Source organism: Choristoneura fumiferana, chromosome 15 (genome assembly GCF_025370935.1).
Source record: "Choristoneura fumiferana chromosome 15, NRCan_CFum_1, whole genome shotgun sequence".
Classification (NCBI taxonomy): domain Eukaryota; kingdom Metazoa; phylum Arthropoda; class Insecta; order Lepidoptera; family Tortricidae; genus Choristoneura; species Choristoneura fumiferana.
Window position 1 is genome coordinate 15,894,359 of NC_133486.1, and position 11,218 is coordinate 15,905,576.

Consider the following 11,218-nt stretch of genomic DNA (forward strand, 5'->3'; position numbering starts at 1 on the left):
ATGAGATTTTTTTTTTTAGTTTTTTATTGTAACATTTTGTCGGCATAGTTTACATATATATCCGTGCAAAATATAGCTTTCTAGCATTGATAGTCCCTAAGCAAAGCTGCGGACGGACAGACAGACAGAGATGGCGAAACTATAAGGGTTTCGTTTTTGCCATCTTGGCTACGGAACCCTAAAAAAAAGAACTCTCCTTTGAGCAGTCGAGTAGAAACGACAATATGCTCTATGGTTCTTTGTTGTCAATGACTATTAGTTCAGGAAGTACTAGGAAACCATAAAAATAAGGTGCATTGCAGTGTCAATTAAAGAGAACAACAGGAAATCGTATTAAAACTATCGAGTGGAGTGCTAAGTCGGGGGAAACCACGCAAGGCGCAGCAAACGCAATTTATACATAAATACTAACTTGTTATAAAATCTTCAAATTTACTTACAACAAGATGCGTGCTCCGTTCGACCAGTTCATAGCGAGAATCGTTTTTCGTGTAATACTTTGTAAGTATCAAGATACTTTATTTAGTCGCAACTAACCGAATAAGGAGTTTAGACGAAAAATAAATCTCTCAATAAACGAGTCTTACGGAGAATGCGTGTGGTAAATAAAAATCTAACTATTAGCTGAACTTTGCAGTAATTAGGGTTTCTCGACAGGCGAAATGTCGCTAGATGGCGTTAGTACCGACCGAGAGGTCCATTTGACGCAAAGGTCAGCTCATTAGATCCACACGGCACCCGATCAGCGCCGCCGCGCCGCGCTCCGAGCGATTAGTATTCTTTATATGGATTTGTATTTCAAAATTCCGAATATCATTACACCGATCAATAATAAATCCCGACTTATTTACGTAAGCTATGTAGGTTACATTGGCCTAAAACAGTAGTAACTGTGATTCATTTTAAGCAATGTGACACAAGGTAGACGGAGCTCCACAGCGGAGCTCCTATTCCGCGCAGTTAAGGCGCTTCGCTTAACCTAACCTAACCTATGCAGGTCACTTTACCTTAATTGATTGATATTAATTCGAGATTCAAGATTCCGATTATTAAAACCACGAAGTTTAGTTTGCCGAATTTCCTAATTAACAATGTCATTTCGGAAAATTGATAATCGGAATACCTACTGTACTTCGGGTCAATAACATTTCGTGTTTTTCATTCTTCGGAGAAGAATCGGATACTAAAAAAAAAACGATATTTTGAAATTCGGACAAGTAAATTTCGTGTTTTTAAGTAATCGGAATTACTTGTATGACTTAGGAATTGTGAAAATCGGAGTTTTGAAAATCGGAATTAGCAAGTTCGGAATAAAATATTTCCGAATATTTGGGTGTTCCATCCAAGCTAAACCCTCGAAAGAAAAATGTTTCATAAAGAGCCTCTTTCAATTATGCTTGCCGGGTACATAGTGGGGCCAGGGATCTCAGGGGATCAGGGGACAAATATTGGCTTTCATACGCCAACACTCCGCGCTGGTACTAGGGTCGCCGAGTGTTTGAGGAGCATTGTTACTAATGATACTTAACACGTGCTTAACATTTGTAAGGGCTACAATAATTATGCTGCTTTTGATATTGGGGTAGAACGAAATTATTTTTTAATGGGTATGATTTTATCGATCACCTAATAAATGCATTTTTGGTCACCTAATAAATAATATTTGTTCCTAAAATAGAAGATCTGTCAGCTAAATTTTTTTTATTTTTATTACCAAATTAATTTATTTCCAGAACAATACAGGTCCAACTATAAAAAAGGTATATTAGGTACAATAAAATTAAATAAACTAAAACTATAATAAATCTAAAAATGGACCCTGCGGCATGGTACCAAAGATGCTGGCAGCATTTCCCCGCTGGATCGCAAGACTGATGCGTTGAGCGAGGAAACTGCCAGCTCTTCGGTCTCCTGTCAGCTAAATTGAATCACCAAAATAATATTAAAACGGTTACCTAAACATTAATTAAAAATTACTTGGAAATAATATTGATCATCAAATAATTTAATTGGGTTTCAAAATAATAGAAATGTCATTAAAACTGCATCACCAAACAATATAAAAAATGTTTACCTAAAAAATAATTTTTCACTTCTTATGCTCGTAAAGTTCGTGTTTATGCTGGATCTAGACGACATAAAATGACTTTTTATGCACTAGTGCATAAAGTAAAATCTTCGTCTAAGACCAAGGTAATCAGGTATCAACAGCCGCAAACAAAGAAGTTTATATATATTTTTTCGAGCACTGCCTTTTCGCAACGTAACGTTTGGCAACCTGTTTTATTTCGCAACTTTTCATTTCGCAAACTCTAAAACAGTAAATATTTCAGGATTTATTTCATGGCAATCGTGTAGATAATAATCATACATAGATAGAGAAACACTAAAACACATATTAAACGTTTAAGAATCTAGAACAAACCTTCACAATTATTATTCAAAAAAAAATATCTGCCCGACCGGAGATCGAACCCGGGACACGAGACCGGAAATACAAGAGCTGCTAGTATTTTGCTTGTTAATGAAACCCGTAACAGTTTTTATTTATGCCCAGCTACATTTTTTTAGCTCTTAATCACGAACTCCCCACTTCGTTAAATATGTCCGTGCATCCGAATTCGATTTGCGGATTCAAACAGTGCAATAAAATAAATGGCGAATAAAAGAGCAACTGACAAAACGTAATTTCACGGCGGGAGCTTTTTAACAGAAACCGCGCAATAGCGGAAGCTTCTAGAAATAAAGATGGCGATTGTCAAGTAGTTCTTTTTTTAATTTATCTTCTTTATCGGTGCTTAGCCTGCAGGGAGAATCGCACAAGTTGCATTACATTGTGAGGCCCTAAACCAAACTAGCTTTAATTATATAACAGCCTTGTAGGCTAATTCTTTTCTTTACAAGTTTCAAGTAGTCGATCGAGCGACGCAATTAAGTGAAAAATATAGGTGAAGAAAAATAATAATTTCATTTTTGGAGTAACTATAGTAGTTATGAGAAGGATTCAGCTACAATAAATAGCATTAAAGATTTATATTTCGGGAGCTCGCTTGATCTATCCGGGTAGAAGCGACATCGGAAACCTTAATGTATTAAATGCGATTATATTTGCTTATCGAGACAGTTGCTGCTCGAGTGAGTCCCGGTGATTAGAGCTCCTCGCTTGCTCTGCTGCCCTGGTACCCGATCGTCACATTAGCAGGAGTTAATGAGCCGTGGCTCTCATTCCCGCCTCCATAACCTACCTACTAACCTACCTACACAAATATATATCCATAACCCCTGACAGCAAAACGGGGTGGGCGCTTGTAAAAGAGAAATTTCTGTAAACTTAGGGGTAGTTTCACCATCCATTGATTAGTCTTAACTGACGGTTAAATGTGATGCCGTCTCCGTCTATTCGAACAAAACAAATAGAGACGGCATCACATTTAACCGTCAGTTAACACTAATCAATGGATGGTGAAACAGCCCCTTAATCAATTAAAAGATCGATTTTTCATTATGTTGTGGTAAGGCCGCAAACAGTTGTTTAAAAGGGTTCAAAAAAGGTGAGTGGCGTGAGTTACGATGTGAGCTTTAGCGAACTTTAGTAGTTTACTAACTTACTCACAGCAACTCCATAAATTTATATTGCACCAAATTTTTGACTCGATAGCATGATTGGTTGATGTTTTTCACCGTATACTAGTCAGGGTTCGAAAGATTGTCCTTAGTTTGAACCGCAGCCTGACCACAACATTCTATACTTAATCCATTCCATTTTCTTTAACTTGCGACAACTCCACTTAGAATCGACTTGAATTGAGAATAATTCATGAATTAGCCGAAACAAAATAACTGTTTTCTAAAACAAACTACTAAGTAAGCTAAGACCGGGTAAATTAAGTTATTCCCTTTGTAGAAAATAGTTGATAGTGAAAGCAGGTGTGGGCAGGGTATTAACTATTCTGAAATCTAATTAGTAAGAAAGGTCCGAGCCGCCAATTCGGAAACTTTCGACAGCTAAAACTAGTACACTAACGTATCGCTTCTCACTTACACTTACGGAGCGCGAAAAGGATGGGAATACTGAATTGTAGCGAGTGTTTCTAAATAGGGATGATTTGAAATAATCACGAGAACCTCCTCGCCACTTCTGGGCGCCGCGCCGGTTCGCATGAACTCCTCTTTTATTACATTCTACCTTTTTGTCTGTAGAATGAAAATTATTCTTGGCTTTTATACGGGTCGGCCTTTGGGGCGCTGTTTATACTGGACCGTTGAAAATTAGCCTGTATATTTAGGGGCTGTTTTACCATCCATTGATTAGTGTTAACTGACGGTTAAATGTGATGCCGTCTCTATTTGTTTTATTCGAATAGCGAGACGGCATCACATTTAACCGTCAGTTAACACTAATCAATGGATGGTGAAACAGCCCCGTATTCATTACATACAACACAACTTATGAGTTAAAAAAAAAACTTTTTTTTTTTTTTTTTCAGATATATCACCTTTTCTCGGACCACTTCGAGGTTTATGAGTTCAAATCCTAGAACTTAGTTGAAAAATGAGGCTTTTATATTTAACATAACATTTTTTCTACAATTGGCTAGATTCCCTAAAAAAAATATTGGATACGTACTTTTTTATTCGCGATTAAACACAAAACATCTTCATTTTCACACCTGGCCGTTCTTTTTGAATCGATTAATTTTTTATTTGTTTTCTTTTTCTTTTCCTCCCTGACGAGGGAGCAAAGTGCAACTTTTCTGTTCGAGGCTTTTTAAGTATTTTATTGCAAAAACCATTTTTTGTAGTTGATAATTGTGAAGCTACGCCATTTTCTATGCTGGTTGTTTTTTAATAACAAAGTTGTATTAGCCACTCGGGAGCCAAATTATTTTCATCTTGGGCGTTAACACTTGCATCCCTCATTACGCTCAGGATTCTACTTCTTCCTTTGCTACATTCTGGATTCAATGTACGCCCTCGCCGTAAATACAATATTTTGCTCCCTTGTGACTGTGACACAAATAACTATTATTTCTTTTCTTTCTTACTACTACTACGGGCGCCGGCGGTGATTTTCTACCGGCCAGGCGAGACGAGACAAGGCGAGACGAGAATTGAAATTTGTACGGCGGCGCCGCGGCAGCCCGCAGCGGCTTGCGGCAGACGCGCGAGAATGCATACAAATTTTAATTCTCGTCTCGCCTCGTCTCGTCTCGCCTCGCCGGTGGCACCAAGTACTAGCAAAATCTACCCTACCGATTATGAGCAGACTTCAGCTTTTATCTTACGGTATTAACAAGAGAGTGACACATGGACAAAGCCTTGTGGTAGACAAATGTAACCTTATGATCCGTGCTTCATCGTTGTTCAGGAGTATTGCGAGAAGACTTACCTGTGGGCAATGACAAAAAGTTAATACATATCTTACAAAATGTTAAAATATACTAAGTTTATAAAAATCCTACGAGAACACACACACACACGTTATACAGTCAAGGGCATAATAGTACATTGTGTCTTAAGGGCGGTTAATAAGGAATTACGAACGAGAGTGAAGCGCTCGTGCGACATACAATGTTTTTCATCACATTTGCGAGTAAAATTGTATATTTGTAAAAGAAAAACTAATATTTTTTTCAAAAATTGCCGATACCGCTGACTGCGCTCTTGGCCCCCCAACAGCATGTGCCCGACGTGCGCGCGCCGCGCTCCTGCAGGCGCTGCAGCACACCATGCAGTAACAAACTCATTTACCGACCTTGGGCTTCATGACAAGAAAATTAATACGGGCAATGACTCATTTACCGACCACGGGTTTTATGACAAGCACATTATGGTCGAGTGTTTTATTTGGGGGGTTGCAAGCAAATTAGCATGCATGTAACGACACTGTTTACTTGACGTCTTGGTAACGTATAAAATATGCCCTTGACCGTACCCAGCTTCCCACATCATAATGTGGCCGCAGGCCAGATCAATCAACACCCAGTGTTTGATGATGTGGCCAAGCATTAGCGATCAAATCATAAAATGTTCTGAAATCTCAGCCACATCAAGAAGTGGTCATAAGTTTAGCTAGTTGTGCTGTTTTATCATAAACTACAAATGGCGAATAAAAATGAGAAAATATATAATCTAACCTTTATCTCATCAAATGGTTCTCTAACTAACCTAACCCTTGATATTACGGTACCTCTACACTTGGGGGCTGACCAACGTGCATTGCATTGATAATGATGATGAGATAAATGCAACTCTAAGATCTGGTCACGACAGACATACAAACAGAAATGCATAGGAGATATAGATATACCAGGACAACAGCAATTAAATGGAGCTAACAGGTTTGCTCGGCGACCGGCGCCGTACGCAAACGGGAGATTTCCTGCCAATGTTTACGAGCGCACGGCCACCATTCCATGTTCCTTCCTCGCTGCATACATCTCTATCTCTCGTATCTAGAGCAAAAGGGACAGACTTAGTTGCAGCGAGGAATGCGTAGTTGTGCTAGCAGCATGGGCGCATGGCACAAAATTCTGGTGTAAGAGGATTTTAAAATACAGTCGTATTTCGTGAGCAAACAGCAAAACACTGCGGGGTCGTATAAAATAACTAACTTACTTTATGTACCATTCATTACACTCTACGATTTACCTAAAGTCACATTGTTTTAAAATTCTAGTAATATCGTAAATGTAAAAGTTTATAGGTGTATTTCTTTGTCACTCTTTCACCTTAAAACAATGGACGGATGTGGATAAAATTTTGGTATGCAGATAGTGGATCTTGGAAATAATACATAGGCTACTTATTATCGGGATTAAGACGGTTCGGATTTGAAGCTCCCACGCAGGTCCAGCGTGGTTTGAAAACTTCACACACGCTATTAAACTACTTTGCAGCTGAAGGAAAAGTCATTACGATTTTCCTTGTTAATCAACGCGATGTCACTATGACGTTTACTGTGAAATGGTTCCATGGCGGCTCATAAAGTCCTTGACCGTACGTCTAGCTGTAACTAGCCCACGATCCTCTGCTTAAGAGGCCATAGGTCAAATAACTAGGCTAGCATGGTTTTTTTCACTAAATATGTATAACACTAAAAGCACCCAAGTAAATAATTTGTGCAATCGTACATTAAGCCATGTAGTATGCGTAAGAACAACATAAACAACTGCAACTGCACTCGGCGGCAAAACTCTTGAAATGGCTGAAATGGAAACATTTATCGTTATTTACGATAAAAGTTTAGTTTAGTAAAGTATAGTTTGTTTTAGTTAAAACGATGAAAATGAACTTAACATGGGATTTTCCAACTTCTTTTGTCGCTAAATATGAAAGGAAAAGATAACAAAGAGACATAATATAACTGAACGAAGTGTGGCACGTGTACTGGAGTAGCTCAACCCTTCTTGATCTTTGAAATGAAAGATTTTTTTAAGCCGTAAAAAGGATAAAAAAAATACATAGTTAATATTGTTATGGCTACTAATAACATTAAATTGTACAAAGTGATTTTTGATACAGTATATAATTATTATTTTAGAAACGCACGTCGTGCAGTGTACCTAATACCGACAAACTTTGGGCCTACCGACACACCTGCGTAATTTTTTACAACCCTACTTGAAGATAACAATTAAACAATAGAAGTTGGAATTGGTTGGTTTTTAAGTACTATTCGTCATTTTAACTAAAACAAACTACACTCACATTTCTAAATCACGTGTTTTTAGTTTAGTATACGGTCTAGGTCTACCATTAAAAACACCAAATCTTTGAATTTGTATACAACAATAAAGCTCTTACGAAGTTTTGTGGTCATAGCTTTTGTCTTCTACTATTTTTGTCTGTAGCATCTATCTGCGACATCGTACCTCAAATGAATGGACCGAAGCGAGTTTTCTAGCGGTGATTCTTAGCTATTTTTGATAAAAATCGGTGCAGTCGTTTTTGCAATATTTAGACTCTGAAATTACTGAAATAATTTCCAAGTTGATTGGGTACAATAGTACTCAATGACAGTAACTCGTCTTTACCTGTATACTCTATACGGGATCTTTTAGCGAAGAAATACTAAAGTAACTATTGACTTGAATTAAATACTAGAAACTTGATATGCCTATGTAGTGGTATCACAAGGTAATGCAAGTATAGTCAACAAAAACCTAACCATATAAATTTCATTTTTAATACAAGCTTTTTTTGCTGACTGTACTTTTTGTTGACTGTACGTGCATTGTCATCCAAACTACATTTGCAAACCAAATTTTAAGTCGATGCTATTAACCTTTGAAGAGTTCGGTCCTGCGGAGAAGATCCTGGCTGAACTACCAGGATGTCACTACTAGATTATTGTATTGTCACGCGATTTACATAAGTATTCCAAATTTCAAGTCAATCTGACTACTGGAAGTTGGTCAAATTATACTTGCAAGATTTGACTACAGACAGACAGACAGACAGACAACGGGACAGGTGAAGCTAAATAAAAGCTTGTAAAAAGAACAGTCGCCAAAAAAGCTCTTATTAAAAATGAAATTTCCGTCCCGTATAAAATGCTTAATTAATGATTGAATTACAGAGGGCACTATGCACTGGCCGGTAATTGGCTCACCTGCCGCGGGCTATGCCCGCCTGGTACCCGGAAGTGGCCAAATTAATTATTTTTTACATTGTAATTAACACACTAAAGTTAATTTATCTGGATTTTCATTAAAACCAGATTTCAATCTCGTGTGTTACCTGAATGTCAAAGGTTATGTTTTTATTTTATGAGAAAGAAATATTGTTTCTACTAGGGAATACCTGAGCGAGACATTGCTGTATACAAAAAGAGCTAAATACTTCATTGGTCGCGCAAACTAAAAAGTAAACAAGTTTCTGTTAAAAATGTAATTTTTCACTTCTCATGCTCGTAAAGTTCGTATTGACCGTAATGACTTTTTATGCCCTAGTGCATAAAATAAAATCTTCGTCTAAGACCAAGGCAATCAGGTGTAAACAGCCACTAACAAAGAAGCTTCTACATATTTTTTAATAATTTTTAATTTATATAAAACTAAAAATCAACCAAATCAATCAAAAGATTAAAAAAAATTGTATACTAATGCATGAACAATAAAAGGTTCATAGTAAGTGAACAACTGTTGCTATTTCATTTCCTCGCCATCGAAGTGAAAAGAAGAGTGTAAAACTCGAGCATTAAACCCATTTTCCCCTCGACGTGTCTATCCACCCTCGCCGTAGCGGTTGGTGTGGCTATATGAACGACTCGGGTAAAATGACTCGATTTATGCTCTTGTTGTACAATCCACTATTGTTTATAGCTTCAAGTGCACTTCAGTCACAAAATCCCTCTCAAAGCACTAAAGAGTAACCCGAGTTAATAAAATTGAACCCGACAAAGCCATTGACATTAACTAACTACTATTGTTGTTATTTACATAACGTCCGTTTTTTTTTATTTTAGTACCGGCATCCTATCACTCCGACTGACTGACACACAACAAATCCGTAGGTAAATTAAATTGTTTATCGTTAGTGAATTTGAAGATAATGTCAGAGTCACAGACTAGTTTTGGAGGGTGTCATGATTTACGTGGCTCCTTTTCCCCTCTCATTAAGAACTCAAAGCCCAAGTAGGTAAGCGACTTTTATAAATCTTTGTGTGAACAACCAGCAAGCTTTTTAGTTAGTCATGGAGTCCAACTTGACGTTTGCATCTCTATCTCCATGCCATCTATTTGATTATTAAATTAGATTAAAAATGGTATTAAACACAATTTCAACACAGTTTTGACACAACTACGTCGTTCTATTATGCCGTACTGAACAAAACCGATCGGCAGTGAAGCCTGAAGCGCGATAAACCGGCCAGTGTGCGGTTCATTGGCTCTCCAAATACCTCCTACCGTCCATGCCGCCCTGGTGTCCGCGGTCGTAAACATTTTCATTTCGTTGGACATCATGTGATTGAGTCAGATGAACAAACACAACACAAGTTGGCTAGAATTTCGATTTATCAGCGATTTATCTTTTTTTACATCTCATGATCATAAAATGTTACTTTAGTTTCTGCATATCGGGAAAAAAGCTCCTTTTTATCCTCTAGGGATTAAAGTATTAGAGTAAAGTAGACATGACTAATGTGTAATATTGTAATGTGTTTACCTAACTTAAGTAATCGTCATTAATTAAACATTGTAAGCGCTTTGGTTCCATACTGTTAAGCTTATAATTGTAATTTTATGAATAAATAAATAAATAAATAAATGACAAGTGTGCAAAAATATTAAAAAAAAAACACGATTTAATTTCGTGAAACACAACTAATGATTACGAATATGAATCTATTCAATTATATTAAGGATTAGTTCATTTTATTGTGTATAGTCCAATTAGTTTTAAAATAGTTTTCAATTTTGAAAGTGTTGGCTAAATATGCAAGCAATTAAGCAATAAAAGAAAAAAAAACCGCGCAACCAATTTTTTTTGCTATTTCTATTTTGAACAGATGGGCCTGTCCATTCGTAGAGCGTACGTTTTTAAAAAGTAATATTGTAATTTTGAACAGAACATTTTTTTTCTTCGCATTCAAAGTGAAAAGTAGAGTGTTTAACGAGAGACTTAATAGTCATAATGACACTTGAACTATAGCCACCGTCGCTTTGCTCGAGTGACTAAACATGTGTCATTATGGCTTGTTTTAGTCCCTTGTTGAACAATCTACTATTATGTGTAAATGGATATAAAAAAATACATACAGTCGGAACATAGAACCTTCTTTTTATGTCGATTATCAACTTAGACAAGTTGTTAAGCCCCGACACTGTTATTTCATATTTAAAGTTAATAAATAATAATATCGAATATTGAACCAATTTTCATGAAACTTAGTTTTCGATTAAAATAACCGCTTCAAAATTGGTCCATCCGTTTGAAAACTATAACGCCACGAGAAAACCGATAGACGTATATCGGTGTTAAACTTATAGACCCCTCTTTTTGCGTCGGTTAAAACTAAAAGTATTACGACCACAGAAAACTAAAAAAAAACGTATATTTTACTTAACTCTTCTAATGAGTCGTACGTAGGTGCTTACCAAGTTGAACCCAGAGGATTATTCGGTAAACCCGTCCAGTTAACTGAGCAACACATAGTTTACCGCTGTATCAAAGCTGTAAAAGCTACGGCGAGCTACGAGTAGCGAAGCTTCTA